Source organism: Arachis ipaensis, chromosome B9, assembly GCF_059453495.1.
Source record: "Arachis ipaensis isolate K30076 ecotype BB chromosome B9, ASM5945349v1, whole genome shotgun sequence".
NCBI classification, from domain to species: domain Eukaryota; kingdom Viridiplantae; phylum Streptophyta; class Magnoliopsida; order Fabales; family Fabaceae; genus Arachis; species Arachis ipaensis.
In genome coordinates this window covers 101,418,492-101,435,081 of record NC_142444.1, presented here as the reverse complement: position 1 = coordinate 101,435,081, position 16,590 = coordinate 101,418,492, and positions in this window count along the sequence as shown.

Below are 16,590 nucleotides of genomic sequence, written 5' to 3'. Positions count from 1 at the left end.
CACTCTGTAGTATTTTTGCGGCTGTTTTTTCTGGGCTAAAGTGTCCACCATAAGCTGAACCATGACAATGCCACAAGATGTCCCTCACTTCACTTTCAGGAATACACCTCCTGATCACTCCATCAGAGCATCTCTTGAATAAGAAGGGTTCATCCCATGAAAATTTCCTTGCTTCTTTAATCAACTTCTTCACTTGTTGCTTAGAGAATTCTTGCGGTATCTTCCTTCCCACTTTGTAATTTGCTATGTCAGCAAACCAAGGTGCTTGCTGGATCTGCAGAAGGTGCTCATCTGGGAAGCTTTCATTTATTGGCTGGGATGCTTTTTGATTTGTTTCATGTGGTAGTCTTGACAGATGATCAGCGACCTGATTTTCAGTGCCCTTCCTATCTCTTATTTCAATGTCAAATTCTTGTAGGAGCAGTATCCACCTGATGAGTCTTGGTTTAGCATCCTGTTTTGACATCAAATACTTAAGTGCAGCATGATCAGTGTAAACTACAACCTTCGATCCTATCAGATATGATCTAAACTTATCAAATGCATAGACTACAGCTAGCAACTCTTTTTCTGTTGTAGTGTAATTTCTTTGGGCCTCATTCAACACTTTACTTGCGTAATATATGACATGATGCAAATTCCCCTTCTTTTGCCCAAGTACAGCACCAATTGCAATGTCACTTGCATCACACATGAGTTCAAAAGGTAATCCCCAATCTGGGGGTGTGATTATTGGTGCTGTTGTGAGTTTATTTTTTAAAGTTTCAAATGCATGCTGACAGTTTTCATCAAAAACAAAAGGGTTATCAAGTATTAACAGATTACTTAAAGGTTTGGCTATTTTTGAAAAGTCCTTGATAAACCTTTTGTAAAATCCAGCATGCCCCAAGAAACTTCTAACAGATTTCACATTAATTGGTGGAGGGAGTTTTTCTATAATCTCAACCTTTGCCTTATCAACCTCTATCCCTTTTTTTGAGACTTTATGGCCAAGAACAATTCCTTCGGGTACCATAAAATGGCACTTCTCCCAGTTTAAAACCAAATTAGTTTCTTGGCACCGTTTCAAGACAAGAGTTAAATGGTTTAGGCAAGCATTGAAATTATCACCAAAAACAGAGAAGTCATCCATGAAGACTTCTAAAAATTTTTCGACCATATCAGAAAAAATGGAGAGCATACACCTTTGAAATGTGGCAGGGGCGTTGCATAGCCCAAAAGGCATCCGCCTATACGCAAAAACTCCAAATGGACATGTGAAGGCAGTTTTCTCTTGGTCCTTGGGGTCTACCACGATTTGATTATACCCAGAATATCCGTCCAAGAAACAGTAATAGGCATGGCCGGCTAACCTTTCCAGCATCTGATCAATGAATGGGAGAGGGAAATGATCCTTCCTGGTGGCATCATTCAATCTTCTATAGTCTATGCACATTCTCCACCCAGTCACTGTTCTAGTAGGGATCAACTCATTCTTCTCATTAGTGATGACTGTCATCCCTCCCTTCTTTGGTACAACTTGAACCGGGCTTACCCATGGGCTGTCAGATATTGGGAATATTATCCCTGCATTCCACAACTTCATTACTTCCTTCTGGACAACTTCCTTCATTGTAGGATTTAGCCTTCTTTGTGGTTGAACCACTGGTTTGGAATTATCTTCCAAGAGGATCTTATGCATACATACTGCAGGGCTGATTCCCTTCAAATCATCAATGGTCCATCCTAAAGCATCTTTGTGAGCTTTGAGTACATCAAGAAGTTCTCCTTCTTCCTTCTTTGACAGGGATGAATTAATGATTACTGGGAAGCTCTCCGATGTGCCAAGGAATGCATATTTGAGATGGGTGGGTAAAGGTTTCAATTCTTGTCTTCGTACATCTTCTTTCTTATCTTGCCTTTCATATTGCTCAGCAAAGGTCTCAGCCACTTGTTCCTCTGTTGTTTCTTGATTTCCTTCTTGCTCTTGAAAATTTTCTTCCAAAGTTTCTTCCACCAAACTATCTATCATCTCCACTCTCACATAATCTTCTTGCTCAGGAGCGTTTTGCATTGATTTGAACACATTTATAATCATTTGTTCATTATGGACCCTGAAGGTCATTTCTCCTTTTTCAACATCAATGATGGCCCTTGCTGTGTGTAGAAATGGCCTTCCCAGAATGATTGAGTCGTTTCCTTCTTCTTCAGTATCCAAAATTACAAAATCTGCTGGGAAGATAAACTCCCCAATCTTTACTAACAGATTCTCCACAATTCCATTAGGTGTCTTGATTGATCTGTCAGCCATGACTAGTGACATCCTGGTGGGTTTAAGTTCTTCTATGGCAAGTTTTCTCATCATTGAGAGAGGCATTAAGTTGATGCTGGCACCCAGGTCACAGAGGGCCTTGTTGAGAATTATCTTGCCAATAGTGCATGAGACTACAAAGCTTCCCGGATCCTTAAGTTTTGGTGGAATACCCCGTTGGATCACAGCACTGCATTCCTCTGTGAGTAATATGGTTTCCCTTTCAAGCCAACTTCTTTTCTTGTTGATAAGATCCTTCAGAAACTTGGAATACAGAGGCATTTGCTCAAGTGCTTCGGCCAAGGGAATGTTGATTTCCAGCTTCTTAAAAATCTCAAGGAATTTGTGAAAATGCTTGTCATTAATCTCTTTGTTGAACCTCTGAGGGTATGGCAAGGGAGGAGTGAAGTTATTTCCCTGCATTTGGTCCTTAGTTGGCCCTTCAATTACTTCCTTTCCCTTTCTTGATTTTTGTGGCTGATCTTCTTTTTCTTGAACTTGATTCTGAGTTGGCTTGCTTGCTGCCTCCTTCTTGTCATTGACTTTTTCTTCTTCAGCTTGTTTCTTGTCACTTTCCTTTGGCTTCTTGGTTGCTTCTTCATTTTTCACCAAGACTCTTCCACTCCTCAGTTGTATTGCCTTGCATTCTTCCTTAGGATTTGGGATTGTGTCACTCGGCAGTGAGCTTGAAGATTTCTCAACAGAAATCTGTTTGGAGATTTGCCCAATTTGCCTCTCTAGGCTCTTCATGGAGGCTTCATGGTTCTTAGTTGTCATTTCTTGGTGTTTCCACATTTTGTCTATCAAGGTTTCCAAGTTGGTGAGTCTTTGAGATTCAGGTGATGCTTGTGGTGGGTTGTGAAATGTGGATGGTGGATGGTAGGCATTTTGGTTGGTGGGTTGGTTATTAGATTGGTAATGGTTGGGGTTGGAGTAGTTGTTTTGAGGTTTTCTGTAGAGGTTTTGGTTGGTTTGCTGCTGGTTGTGGTTTTGGTTGTTTCTTAAAGTGTTTTGGTTTGAGTTTCTCTGCCATGGTTGTTGATTTTGGTTGTGATTGTCTCCCCACCTAAGGTTTGGGTGGTTCTTCCAAGAAGGGTTGTAAGTGTCACCATATACTTCATTTGGCCCAGAATTTTGGTTGTGCATGTACTGGACTTGTTCTTGCTGTTGCTCCTCTTGAGTCTCTTCACTCTGTCCCCATGTGGTTGATGGTTGGCTAATGTTGACTGCTGCAACTTGGAGACTATCAATCCTCTTAGCCATTTGCTCAAATTATTGTTGAAATTGCTGTTGCATCATCTTGTTTTGAGATAGGATTGAATCCACTCCGTCTAGTTCCATTACTCCTCTTCTCTGTGATGGTTGGCGGCTTCTTTGATGAGCAAAGAAATATTGATTGTTGGCCACCATGTCCACAAGATTCTGAGCTTCCTCAGCAGTTTTCATTAGTTGTAGTGAACCTCCAGCAGAATGATCTAATGCCTCCTGAGATTTCAATGTCAGGCCTTCATAGAAATTTTGCAGCACATCCCATTCATTGAACATCTCTGGAGGGCACTTTCTGATTAAGGCTTTGTACCTCTCCCATGCTTCATACAAGGATTCAGCATCTAATTGTGTGAATGTCTGCACCTCAGTTTTCAGCCTGATGACTCTCTGGGGTGGATAGAATTTGGCTAGAAATTTAGTCACCAAGTCATCCCAACTAGTGATACTTGCTTGGGGAAAAGTTTCAAGCCATTGTGCAGCCTTATCCCTTAATGAGAACGGGAACAGCAGAAGCTTGTAAGTTTCAGGATTCACACCATTGGATTTGACAGTGTCACAGATCCTCAAGAAGGTAGATAGATGTTGATTTGGATCCTCCAATGGTCCTCCTCCAAATGAGCAGTTGTTCTGGACCAATGTGATGAGTTGTGGCTTCAGTTCAAAGTTATTTGCATTGACATTAGGGGTGAGAATGCTGCTTCCACAATGTCTAGCATTTGCAAAAGTATAGGAAGCCAATACTCTCCTCTGTTGTGGTGGATTATTAACTCCTTCTCCTGGATTAGATGTATCTCCTTCCATCTCGTGGTATTCTTCCTCAGATTCTTCTTCTCCAACAATACTTTTCCCTCTTTCGGCTCTTCTTAACCTCCTGAGAGTTCTTTCGTCTTGTTCATGAAAATTGGGTATGGCTCTTCGTGTACCTGACATACAAGCAGAACATAAGAGCACACAAACCAGTGATACTTCAATCTACTGCTAGAATGAAGTTTTAGTTAGCTTAAGCAAAAATTCAAACAGTTAGTGGGTTAATCAAAGGTTAAAGAAAGATAAAAAAAAAGTGCTTGATCTAGATCACCACCTCACTTAATCATTGTCAATCTAATCAATCCCCGGCAACGGCGCCAAAAACTTGATGAGATATTTTGATGAGAAACGAATCTCTCACTAAACATCACAATCCAACCGGCAAGTGCACCGGGTCGTATCAAGTAATAAAAACTCACGGGAGTGAGGTCGATCCCACAGGGATTGAAGGATTGAACAATTTTAGCTTAGTGGTTGATTTAGTCAAGCGAATCAAGTGTTGGTTGGGTGATTTGTGATTTGCAGAATGTAAATTGCATGAAATTAAAGAGAGCGGGAAAGTAAATTGCTGAAACTTAAAGAACAAGAAATTAAATGGCAGAAACTTAAAGTGCAAGAAATTAAATTGCAGAAACTTAAAGTGCAAGAATTGTAAATTGCTTGGAATGTAAAGGGGATTGGGATGTGGATTTGCAGAATTTAAACAAGGAAAAACTAAATTGCATCAAACAGAAGAAGGAAAAGGGAATTGGGATTGAACCGGATCTTATAACAGCAAAGTGAATAAACAATGAAAGCATTAAACAGAGAATTGAAATGAGAATTCAGATCTCAGGACCCAGAGACTAGAAAACCAAGTCTAGATCTCAATGCCTTCCTAGATCCAACAAGAACAATAGCAAGGAAATTGTAAATTGCAAAGAGAAGAGATGAAGAACAATGAACCGGAAATGAAATTCAATTAACAGTAAAGTAAAGAAACAGAGAGATCCAAGATTGAGATTGAAACAGAATTTCTTCAATTCTCCAATCCAAGATCCAAGACAAAAGTAAAATGAAATTGCAAGTAAAAGGAAACAAAGAAATTCAAGTTCACTCAGTAACAAAAGCTTCCCCAAAAACTATATTGAAATTTCTAAAAGGAAAAGCTCCCTAATAACTTGAATTCTATCCTATTTATACACTTTCCAAAATGATCTTCAAGCCTTGAGTTGGGCCTTTGTTCTTGGTGGGATTGGGTTGAAAGAGGCCTTGGTTGATTGCTCTTGAAGATTGAAGAAGAACCGAAGTGAACCAATTGAACCGGAAATGAAGTTAGCCAACGTTGGTCTTCAACGTTAGGGCCAAAGTTAGGGGTCTAACTTTGACCCCAACTTTTCATAGCAGCAAACCACATCCTTCTGGTATGGACGTTGGCGCCAACGTTAGGGGTCTAACTTTGACCCTAACGTTGGCCTTGCTTGGTGTGATTGGCGCCAACGTTAGCCTCCACGTTAGGGGGCTAACGTTGGCGCAAACGTTGCCTACTCCCCCATTGTGATTTAAGTGCCAACGTTAGCCTCCAAGTTAGGGGGCTAACGTTGGCGCAAACGTTGGTGGCCCAGGGATGAAGTTTCTCTTGCCAACGTTAGCCTCCAAGTTAGGGGGATAACGTTGGCTCAAACGTGGGAGCCCAGGGAGTACTTCATGCCCAACGTTAGCCTCCAAGTTAGGGGGCTAACGTTGGGGCTAACTTCAAGCCTCCAAGTTCAATTTCAACTTCCATTCTTCACTTCTAGCCATTCCTCTTTGCTTCAACCTTTCTCCAAGCCTTCTTCACCTATCATTGATCAACCAAACTAATCAAAGTTTTGCTCAAAATCATGAGGTATTCAATCCTCCACAATATGCAACAATTATAGCTCAAAACCTCATGAAATGGCATGAATTCACATATGGTTGGTTCAATCAAGGGAAACATGAAATTCTACTCAATTAGCTTGCTTGTAGCTCAAGAAAGTGCATAATTCTAATGAAAACTAAAGAAAAAGACTAGCTAAAATGGGTTAAGATGACTTGTCATCAACCGCACGGCTAATCATCTGTTGGTTCTCGATCATACTGGAATAGGATTCAGTAATCCTTTTGCGTCTGTCACTACACCCAGCACTCGCGAGTTTGAAGCTTGTCGCAGCCATCCCTTCCAAGATCCTACTCGGAATACCACAGACAAGGTTTAGACTTTTCGGATCTCAAGAATGGCCGCCAATAATTCTAGCCTATACCACGAAGACTCTGATCGTAGATCAGGAGTCTAAGAGATATGCATTCAAGCTTGTTTGCATGTAGAACAGAAGTGTTTGTCAGGCACGCGTTCATAAGTAAGAATGATGATGAGCGTCACATAATCATCACATTCATCATGTTCTTGTGTGCGAATGAATATCTTAGAGAAGAAATAGGCTCAAATTGAATAGAAAAACAATAGTACTTTGCATCAATTCATGAAGAACAGCAGAGCTCCACACCATAATCTATGGTGTGTAGAAACTCTACCGTTGAAAATACATAAGTGATAATGGTCCAGGCATGGCCAAATGGCCAGCCTCCCAAAGAGGGTTCAATCATCAAAACGTGATCAAAAGATTGAACTGATCCAAAGATTCCTAACACAATAGTAAAAAGTTCTATTTATACTAAACTAGTTACTAGGGTTACAGAAATAAATAATTGATGCAGAAATCTACTTTCGGGCCCACTTGGTGTGTGCTTGGGCTGAGCATTGAAGCTTTCACATGTAGAGGTCTTCCTTGGAGCTAAATGCCAGTTTGTAACCTATTTCTGGCATTTAACTCTGCTTTGCAACCTCTTTCTGGCGTTTAACTCTAGAATAGGGCAGAAAGCTGGCGTTGAATGCCAGTTTGCATCATCTAAACTCGGGCAAAGTATGAACTATTATATATTGCTGGAAACCCTAGATGTCTACTTTCCAACGCAATTGAAAGCGCGCCATTTGGACTCCTGTAACCCAAGAAAATCTACTTTGAGTGCAGGGAGGTCAGAATCCAACAGCATCTGCAGTCCTTCTTCAACCTCTGAATCTGATTTTTGCTCAAGTCCCTCAATTTCAACCAGAAATTACCTGAAATCACATAAAAATACATAAACTCATAGTAAAGTACAATATGTGAATTTTATTTAAAAATTAATAAAAATATACTAAAAACTAACTAAATCATACTAAAAACTATCTAAAAACACTGCCAAAAAGCGTATAAATTATCCGCTCATCACAACACCAAACTTAAATTGTTGCTTGTCCCCAAGCAACTGAAAATCAAATAGGATAAAAAGAAGAGAATATACTATAAATTCCAAAATATCAATGAAACTTAGCTCCAATCAGATGAGCGGGACTAGTAGCTTTTTGCCTCTTGAATAGTTTTGGCATCTCACTTTATCCATTGAAGTTCAGAATGATTGGCATCTATTGGAACTTAGATTTTAGATAGTGTTATTGATTCTCCTACTTCAGTATGTTGATTCTTGAACACAGCTACTTTATGAGTCTTGGCCGTGGCCCTAAGCACTCTGTTTTCCAGTATTACCACCGGATACATACATGCCACAAACACATAACTGGGTGAACCTTTTCAGATTGTGACTCAGCTTTGCTAAAGACCCAATTAGAGGTGTCTAGGGTTCTTAAGCACACTCTTTTTTTGCTTTGGACCTTGACTTTAACCGCTCAGTCTCAAGTTTTCACTTGACACCTTCACGCCACAAACACATGGTTAGGGACAGCTTGGTTTAGCCGCTTAGGCCAGGATTTTATTCCTTTAGGCCCTCCTATCCACTGATGCTCAAAGCCTTGGATCCTTTTTATTACCCTTGCCTTTTGGTTTTAAGGGCTATTGTCTTTTTGCTCTTGCCTTTTGGTTTAAAGAGCTTTTGGCTTTTTCTGCTTGCTTTTTCTTTTTCTTTCTTTTTTTTCGCCATTTTTCTTTTCTCTTCTCTTTTTTTTCGCAAGCTTTTGTATTCACTACTTTTTCTTGCTTCAAGAATCAATTTTATGATTTTTCAGATTATAAATAACATTTCTCCTTTTTCATCATTCTTTCAAGAGCCAAATATTTAACACTCATAAACCACAATATCAAAAGACATATGTACTGTTCAAGCATTCATTCAGAAAACAAAAAGTATTGTCACCACATCAAAATAATTAAACTAGTTTCAAGGATGAATTCGAAACCATGTACTTCTTGTTCTTTTGTTTTTAGAACAGTTTTCAATTAAGAGAGGTGATGGATTCATAGGACATTCATAGCTTTAAGACATAGACATTTAAACACAAATGATCATGTAATAAAGACACAAACATAAATAAACATGAAGCATAGTAAATAAAAAAACAGGAAAATAAGAACAAGAAGATTAAGGAACGGGTCCACCTTAGTGAGGGTGGCGTCTTCCTCTTCTTGAAGAACCAATGGTGCTCTTGAGCTCCTCTATGTCTCTTCCTTGTCTTTGTTTCTCCTCCCTCATAGCTCTTGGATCTTCTCTAATCTCATGGAGGATGATGGAGTGCTCTTGGTGCTCCATCCTTAGTTGTCCCATGTTGGAACTTAATTCTCCTAGGAAAGTGTTGATTTGCTCCCAATAGTTTTATGGAGGGAAGTGCATCCCTTGAGGCATCTCAGGGATTTCATGGTGAGGAATTTTCTCATGCTCTTGTTGAGGTCCATGATCTCTTGTTTGTTCCATCCTTTTCTTAGTGATGGGCTTGTCCTCATCAATGAGGATGTCTCCCTCTATGTCAATTCCAGCCGAATTGCAGAGGTGGCAAATGAGGTGAGGAAAGGCTAATGTTGCCAAAGTGGAAGACTTGTCAGCCACCTTATAGAGTTCTTGAGGTACAATCTCATGAACTTCCACTTCCTCCCCAATCATGATACTATGGATCATGATGGCCCGGTCTACAGTAACTTCAGACCGGTTGCTAGTAGGAATAATTGAGCGTTAGATGAACTCCAACCATCCTCTAGCTACAGACTTAAGGTCCGGTCTTCTCAATTGAACCGGCTTGCCTCTTGAGTCAACTTTCCATTGAGCTCCTTCCACACATATGTCCATAAGGACTTGGTCCAACCTTTGATCAAAGTTGACCCTTCTAGTGTAGGGGCGTGCATTTTCTTGCATCATTAGCAAGTTGAACGCCAACCTTACATTTTCCGGACTGAAATCTAAGTATTTCGCCCGAACCATGGTAAGCCAATTCTTTGGATTCGGGTTCACACTTTGATCATGGTTCCTAGTGATCCATGCGTTTGCATAGAACTCTTGAACTATTAAGATCACGACTTGTTGAATAGGATTAGAGAGAACTTCCCATCCTCTTCTTCTAATCTCTTGTCGGATCTCCGGATATTCGCTCTTTTTGAGCTTGAAAGGAACCTCAGGGATCACTTTCTTCTTGGCCACAACTTCATAGAAGTGGTCTTGATGGACCTTTGAGATGAATCTCTCCATCTCCCATGACTCAGAGGTGGAAGCAATTGCCTTCCCTTTCCTCTTTCTTGAGGTTTCTCTGGCCTTAGGTGCCATTAATGGTTATGAAAAAACAAAAAGCAATGCTTTTACCACACCAAACTTAAAATATTTGCTCGTCCTCGAGCAAAAGAAGAAAGAAAGAAGGAGAAGAGGAAGAAAAATGGAGGAGAGGGAGAGAGGTGTGTATTCGGCCAAGGGGAAGAAGAAAGGGTTGTGTTGGGTGAAAAAGAAGAAGGAATGAGGGGTTTATATAGGAGTGGGGAGAGGTTTAGGGTTCGGCCATTAGGGTTGGGTTTGGGAGGGAAAAGAGTTTGAATTTTGGAGGTAGGTGGGGTTGATGGGGAAGAGTGGAGGGATGTGAGTGGTTAAGAGGTGAAGGGGAAGAGTGATTGAGGTGATTGGTGAAGGGTATTTGGGGAAGAGGGTTATAAAAACGTGTGAAGAGAGAGAGTTAGGGTAGGTGGGAATCCTGTGGGATCCACAGATCCTGAGGGGTCAAGGATTTAGCATCCCTGCTCCAATTAGGCGTGCAAAATGCCCTTTGTATGCAATACTGCCGTTTAACGCCAGACTGCTGCCTGTTTTTGGTGTTAAACACCACTTCCATGCTCTGTTCTGGCATTAAACGCCAGTCTGGTGCTTTGTTTCTGGCGTTTAACGCCAGCTTGATTCTTCTTTCTGGCGTTAAATACCAGTTTGATGCTTTTTACTGGCGTTTAAACGCCAGTAAGCTCTTCCTCCAAGGTGAGCTATTTTTAATGCTATTTTTCATTCTGTTTTTGATTTTTTAGTAGTTTTTGTGACTCCACATGATCATCAACCTAAAAAAACATAAAATAACAATAGAAAATAAATAGATATAATTAAATAACATTGGGTTGCCTCCCAACAAGCACTTCTTTAAAGTCAATAGCTTGACAGTGAGCTCTCATGGAGCCTCACAGATGTTCAGAGCATTGTTGGGACCTCCCAACACTAAACTTAGAATTTGAATGTGGGGGTTCAACACCAAACTTAGAGTTTGGTTGTGGCCTTCCAACACCAAACTTAGAGTTTGACTGTGGGGGCTTTGGTTGACTCTGCAGTGAGAGAAGCTTTTCATGCTTACTCTCCATGGTTACAGAAGGAGATCCTTGAGTTTTAAACACAAGGTTGTCCTCATTCAGTTGAAGGACCAATTCTCCTCTGTCCACATCAATCACAGCTCTTGCTGTGGCTAGGAAGGGTCTTCCAAGGATGATGGATTCATCCTCATCCTTCCCAGTGTCTAGGATTATGAAATCAGCAGGGATGTAAAGGCCTTCAACTTTTACTAGCACATCCTCTACTAGTCCATAAGCCTATTTTCTTGAGTTGTCTGCCATCTCTAATGAGATTCTGGCAGCTTGCACCTCAAAGATTCCTAGTGTCTCCATTATAGAGAGTGACATTAAGTTTATGCCTGACCCCAGGTCACACAGAGCCTTCTCAAAGGTCATGGTGCCTATGTTACAGGGAATTAGGAATTTACCAGGATCCTATTTCTTTTGAGGTAGAGTTTGCTGAACCAAGGCATTTAGTTCCTTGATGAGCAATGGAGGTTCCTCCTCCCAAGTCTCATTACCAAATAATTTGGCATTCAGCTTCATGATTGCTCCTAAATATTGAGCAACTTGCTCTTCAGCAATGTCTTCATCTTCTTAAGAAGATGAATAGTCATCAGAGCTCATGAATGGTAAAAGGAGGTTCAATGGAATCTCTATCTCTAGATGAGCCTCAGATTCTTTTGGTTCCTCAAAGGGAAACTCCTTATTGGCCAGTGAACATCCCAGGAGGTCTTCCTCACTAGGATTCATGTCCTCCTCCTCCTCTTTGGGTTCGGCCACACCAAGTAAGGTAATGGCCTTGCACTCTCTTATTGGATTCTCTTCTGTATTGCTTGGGAGAGTACTAGGAGGGGTTTCAGTGACTCTTTTACTCAGCTGGCCCACTTGTGCCTCTAAATTTCTAATGGAGGACCTTGTTTCATTTATGAAACTTAAAGTGGCCTTAGATAGATCAGAGACTATATTTGCTAAGCTAGATGGATTCTGCTCAGAATTCTCTGTCTGTTGCTGAGTGGGTGATGGAAAAGGCTTGCTATTACTAAACCTGTTTCTTCTACCATTATTAAAGCCTTGTTGAGGCTTTTGTTGATCCTTCTATGAGAAATTTGGATGATTTCTCCATGAGGGATTACAGGTATTTCCATAGGGTTCCCCCATATAATTCACCTCTGCTATTGCAGAGTTCTCAGGATCATAAGCTTCTTCTTCAGAAGATGCCTCTTGAGTACTATTGGATGCAGCTTGTAATCCATTCAGACTCTGAGAAATCATATTGACTTGCTGAGTCAATATTTTATTCTGAGCCAATATGGCATTCAGAGTACCAATTTCAAGAACTCCCTTCCTCTGAGGCGTCCCATTACTCACAGGATTCCTTTCAGAGGTGTACATGAACTGGTTATTTGCAACCATGTCAATGAGTTCCTGAGCTTCTGTAGGCGTTTTCTTTAGGTGAATGGATCCACCTACAGAATGGTCCAATGACATCTTTGATAATTCAGACAGACCATCATAGAATATATCCAAGATGGTCCATTCTGAAAGCATGTCAGAAGGATACTTTTTGGTCAGTTGTTTATATCTCTCCCAAGCTTCATAGAGGGATTCACCTTCTTTCTGTTTGAGGGTTTGAACATCCACTCTAAGCTTGCTAAGCTTTTGAGGAGGAAAGAACTTGGCTAAGAAAGCAGTGACTAACTTATCCCAAGAGTTCAGGCTATCTTTAGGTTGAGAGTCCAACCATATTCTAGCTCTGTCTCTTACAGCAAACGGGAAAAGCATAAGCCTGTAGACCTCGGGATCAACCCCATTGGTCTTAATAGTATCATAGATCTGCAAGAATTTATTTAAGAACTGAAAAGGATCTTCTGATGGAAGTCCATGAAACTTGCAGTTCTATTGCATCAGAGAAACTAATTGAGGCTTTAGCTCAAAATTGTTTGCTCCAATGGCAGGGATTGAGATGCTTCTTCCATGTAAATTGGAATTTGGTGCAGTAAAGTCACCAAGCATCTTCCTTGCATTGTTATTATTTTCGGCCATGTCTCCTTCTTTTTCAAAAATTTCTGTCAGATTTTCTCCAGAGAGTTGTGCTTTAGCTTCCCTTAGCTTCCTCTTCAGAGTCCTTTCAGGTTCAGGATCAGCTTCAACAAGAATATTCTTATCCTTGTTCCTGCTCATATGAAAAAGAAGAGAACACAAAAGAAAATATGGAATCATCTATGTCACAGTATAGAGATTCCTTATGTAAGTATAAGAAGAGAAGAATAGAAGAAGGAAAAGATAAAAATTTGAACACAGAGGAGAAGAGTGGGTTCGAATTTTTGAGTAGAGGAGAAGTGTTAGTAGATAAATAAATAAATAGAAGGGGGTGAGAGAGAGAAGAATTCGAAAATTAAATAAATAAAATAAGAATATTTTTGTTTTTGTTTTTAATTTAAAATTAAAGTTAAAATTCGAAAATATGAAAAAGAATAAAATTAAGATTAAAATTTAAAATAATTAGTTAATGAAAAAAAATTTTGAAAAAGAGGTTAGTGATTTTTGAAAATTAGAGAGAGAAAATTAGTTAGGTAGTTTTGAAAAAGATAAGAATCAAACAAAAAGATAAGATTAATTGAAAAGATTTGAAAATCAATTTTGAAAAGATAAAAAGTTAGAAAAGATTTTGAAATTGATTTTGAAGAAGATGTGATTGAAATTTATTTTGAGAAAATTTGAAAAAGAAATTTAAAAAGATTTGATTTTGAAAATTAAAGTTGATTACTTGACTAACAAGAATAAAAAAGATATGATTTTAAAATTTAAAGATTGAACATTTCTTACTAGGCAAGTAACAAACTTAAAATTTTTGAATCAATCACATTAATTGTTAGCATTAATTTCGAATATGAAATAGGAATAAGAAAAAAATTTTGAAAATAAATTTTGAAAATTTCGAAATTATGAAAGAAAAAATGAAAAAGATTTGAAAAAGATAGAATTTTTAAATTAAAAATTTGATTTGACTCATAAGAGACAACTAGATTTTAAAATTTTTTGAAAATGTCAACTCAAATTTTTGAACTTTATGAGAAGAAAAAGGAAAAGATATTTTTTGATTTTTGAATTTTTAATGATGAAAGAGAAAAACACAAAATTGACACAAAACATAGAAATTATGAATCAAAACAACTAATGCATGTAAGAACACTTTGAATGTCAAGATGAACATCAAGAACATGTTTTTGAAATTTTTTTAAGAAAAGAAAAACATGCAAGACACCAAACTTTAAAAAATTTTTAATGTTGAGACACTAACAAATAGAAAATGCGTATGAGAAACAAGAAAAGATGCAAAACAAGAAAATTAAAGATCAAACATAGAAAATCATCAAGAATAACTTGAAGATCATGAAGAACACATGCATGAGTTTTCGAAATTTTAAAGAAAAATTAAAAGCATGTAATTGACACCAAACTTACAATTTGACACTAAACTCAAACAAGGAACATCAAATTATTTTTGATTTTATGATTTTATAATTTTTTTTTTTGGATTTTTCAAAAATTAATATAATAAAAACAAAAAGCATAAAATTAAAATAAAATTACCTAATTTGGGCAACAAGATGAACCGTCAGTTGTCCAAACTCGAACAATCCCCGGCAACGGCCCCAAAAACTTGGTGCACGAAATCGTGATCGTTCATTCCTTGGTAACGGCGTCAAAAACTAAATACGCACGTTCATAATTTTAGTTCTTTGTCACAACTCCACACAACTAACCAACAAGTGCACTGGGTCGTCCAAGTAATAAACCTTACGTGAGTAAGGGTCGATCCCATGGAGATTGTCGGCTTAAAGCAATCTATGGTCACCTTGTAAATCTCATTCAGGCGGATTTCAAATGGTTATGGTGAATTGATAATTAATATATAATTAAAATATAAAATAGGATAGAAATACTTATGTAATTCATTGGTGAGAATTTCAGATTAGCGTATAGAGCTACTTTTGTTACTCCTAAACCTTTGCTTCCTGCTGTCTTCATCCAATCATTCCTACTCCTTTCCATGGCAAGCTTTATGTAGGGCATCACCGTTGTCAATGGCTACTTCACGTCCTCTTAGTGAAAATGGTCCAAGATGCGCTGTCGGTTCTTGATCATACTAGAATAGGATTCAGTAATCCTTTTGCATCTGTCACTACGCCTAGCACTTGCGAGTTTGAAGCTCGTCACAGCCATTCCTTCCAAAATCCTACTCGGAATACCACAAACAATGTTTAGACTTTCTGGATCTCAAGAATGGCCGCCAATAATTCTAGCCTATACCACGAAGACTCTGATCGTAGATCAGGAGGCTAAGAGATATGCATTCAAGCTTGTTTGCATGTAGAATGGAAGTATTTGTCAGGCACGCGTTCATAAGTGAGAATGATGATGAGTGTCACATAATCATCACATTCATCATGTTCTTGTGTGTGAATGAATATCTTAGAGAAGAAATAGGCTCGAATTGAATAGAAAAACAATAGTACTTTGCATCAATTCATGAGGAACAGCAGAGCTCCACACCTTAATCTATGGTGTGTAGAAACTCTACCGTTGAAAATACATAAGTGATAATGGTCCAGGCATGGCCAAATGGCCAGCCTCCCAAAGAGGGTTCAATCATCAAAACATGATCAAAAGATTGAACTGATCCAAAGATTCCTAACACAATAGTAAAAAGTTCTATTTATACTAAACTAGTTACTAGGGTTACAGAAATAAGTAATTGATGCAGAAATCCACTTCCGGGCCCACTTGGTGTGTGCTTGGTTTGAGCGTTGAAGCTTTCATGTTTAGAGGTCTTCCTTGGAGTTAAACGCCAGTTTGTAACCTGTTTCTGGCGTTTGACTCTGCTTTGCAACCTGTTTCTGGCGTTTAACTCCAGAATAGGGCAGAAAGCTGGCGTTGAACGCCAGTTTGCGTCGTCTAAACTCGGACAAAGTATGGGCTATTATATATTGCTGGAAACCCTGGATGTCTACTTTCCAACGCAATTGAGAACGCGCCATTTGGACTCTTGTAGCTCCAGAAAATCCACTTTGAGTGCAGGGAGGTCAGAATCCAACAGCATCTGCAGTCCTTCTTCAACCTCTGAATCTGATTTTTGCTCAAGTCCCTCAATTTCAGCCAGAAATTACCTGAAATCACACAAAAATACACAAACTCATAGTAAAGTCCAGAAATGTGAATTTTGTTTAAAAACTAATAAAAATATACTAAAAACTAACTAAATCATACTAAAAACTATGTAAAAACACCGCCAAAAAGCGTATAAATTATCCACTCATCAATAACCATAGCTTGCTTCAAACCACAATCCTCGTGGGATCAACTCTAACTCAATCAGGTATTACTTGGATGACCCTGTGCACTTGCTGGTACAATAGTACGAAGGTTTGGGGATTCGTGCTTGATAAACCCCCTTTTTAGGGTTTATCTTGTGTTGAATTTAGAGCATTTTGATAACCTTTCCTCACATTTATTCAATGAATTAGCATAGTTTTATGATTGTCTCCTTATTAGTGCTTAAATGTGAAAACATGCTTTTTAGACCTTTAATTTGATAGTTTTAAT